Here is a 2,603-nt window from a genome sequence, read left to right on the forward strand (position 1 = left end):
CTGGCAGGGTTCTACAGGGTTCAATCGTAGAATTGGGCTTCTTTACGTTTGCGTGTGGCGTTATGTTTCCAGATTTTTCCTTATATTAATAAGTTTTCGGGAACATTGATGACTACTATGACTACTAGCGATAGATAGTTTTCTACTGGAATAAGTCAAAGAATTGCATTTCTTTATGCTTGAATGTGGCGTTATAGGTTTTCAGTTGTTATTACATGTTGTTGTCTTATACTGAGCACACAATGTTTCTCAACAGCCTTATATTGGTCCCCATCATTAAAACCACCAGTTCATAAAATATTGTATACTTGATTTAAATGATATTAGTCATACTACTTTCTGTAAAACATATCTAAAATTTTACTGGTTCTGGTAGAACACCTCAAAAATTTTTCTGGTTCTCTGGTCACAACACATTTTGATTAGTAAACATTGGGTTTGAACACGTCGTGAACAAACCTAGCATGTCTATAAATTTTAGAAACATTTAAATCTTTTTACACAAGAGCGCTTTGTAGATGTTAAGTTGAATGAATTAAAGAATTGCGTTTCTGTTAATTTGAATCTGGATACATTTATATAAGGACATTCAGTTAATACGTATTGAGGTACCTAGTATTTACCAACCTAGTCGACAGGTTTAGTTTAGCCACCTATTATCCTATAGTCCAGCGTAGCATGAGAATCGAAGTTACATATTTTAGTAATGTTCAGTCTATTTCTATCCATTAGTACTCAATGGAAGACTTTCAACTTAATGAGTTGAAGAATTGTGCTTCCATAGCGTGAATCTGGATATATATATGTCTAGACAGTAGCTTAAAACGTGTTTGGTGTATGGTACATTCTTCGTTATTCAGTGTAATATGATAACTACATTCTTCTTATTTAATTTAGTTTTTTAATAATTAATATTATTATTATTATTATTATTATTATTATTATTATTATTATTATTATTATTATTATTATTATTATTATTATTATTATTTTAGAAATATTAGTTTTGTTGTTATGGATAAATTATATCTTTAGATTTTTGCACAAAATACTACTATTTCCCTAAACTCTTCGGATTGTATAGATGATTTTATAATTATAGATGATTGTATAATTATAGATGATTGGATTATTATGGAATTAAACCATAATACTTAAAATAAACCACTTTCAGTAGCTGCGATAAGGTCCAATATTTTTAGAAATGTAATTCAAGTTCTTTTCCGAGAAATCTATATACTTACTACAAGCACTTCTCTGTCATAGCGATATCTACCCAAACAATTTATTATTGTCAATTAATATGATTAGTTGTATTTTTTTTGTGAAATATCTATCGGCTTCATTCAAATTGGTATTAGAATTAAAATTTCTTTCTGATAACGAAATTGGAAGTGCAATTCTGTAAAATGGTGTGGAATTTTCTGGAATTCCTTGTTGACCCAGTTTCGTAATAAAAATTTTGGTAACGCTTGCACTTAAGGCTGGAGTGGTTTAAAACCAAATATTTTATGAACACGCAATTCGAGGTATGAGCCATAAAATTCTTCGGGTTTCTATCTAAATAATGGGTGTAATTAATTTTTTGTCCACGTGAAACTAATTTTAGAAATCTTCCAGGAAATTTGCACGTTTTCTCCGATGATATAAGTGGACAAGTGCGCTATGTTTATGAGTTTAGAGATAAATGTAATCGATTACAAAATAATTAATACTTTTATTTTCTAACAATTAAGTCACAAAATAATTTCGATAAATATTTTTATAACTATTAAATAACAATTACCATAAGTAATATGTGGAATGGTCTGATAGGTAGTAAAATTTAGCAAGGCAAGGAGTATAGTTTGAAAATAGAGGTGTGAATTTTACAATTTATTCGTGGAATTGAAAGAAGAAAATAATTTTTTTAATAATAAAATTTTAAATAAAATGCATAAAGAAAAAATGCGAGTTCTCTTTTACATAACAGATATATATATTATATTATAGAGCTATCAATATTACGTTTTACATGGAAAGTGTTATCACAATTAATTTGCGCCGCATGCCGCGAAGCAAATTAAGGTTATAAAGTGACATCATACACAATTAAGCCCTAGGCACCACCGGAACAATCATAGCCAGTCATAAACATAGATCCACGCTAAGTGAAGTTGATTTTTTTCTGTCCATTAGCGAGTCTGTCTTTGTTTTTCTCTAAGCCCGTGATTAATGACTTCTTTAGAAGATCTGCAACTAAGTGTAGTCAAGCATTGTTGTAGATAAATACTCACTTAGCCTCAGGATATTTTGTGGTTGGTCTGCACAATTTTATAGCCGTTGTTATTCTTTGTCAAAACAACCAGGATCATTACAGCCTTCACTACCATCAACTCCACACCATTTACTCTATGATTTACATACTCCATAGTTCTATGGAAAGCGCATGTAAGATTTGTGGCAATGTGCACTTCGGTCAATTTTTCAACAGTAGTAGCTGGAATTAATGATTTGTCCGGGAAGAAGTACACAATTTAATTACTTGATCTTGGTGTGAGTCTGTGGAATGACATGCACGTTTTGTCTTTCACGGTTGTTGGTTTAGTGATTCGAAAGCGCTG

This window comes from Teleopsis dalmanni, chromosome 2 (genome assembly GCF_002237135.1).
Source record: "Teleopsis dalmanni isolate 2A chromosome 2, ASM223713v2, whole genome shotgun sequence".
NCBI lineage: Eukaryota > Metazoa > Arthropoda > Insecta > Diptera > Diopsidae > Teleopsis > Teleopsis dalmanni.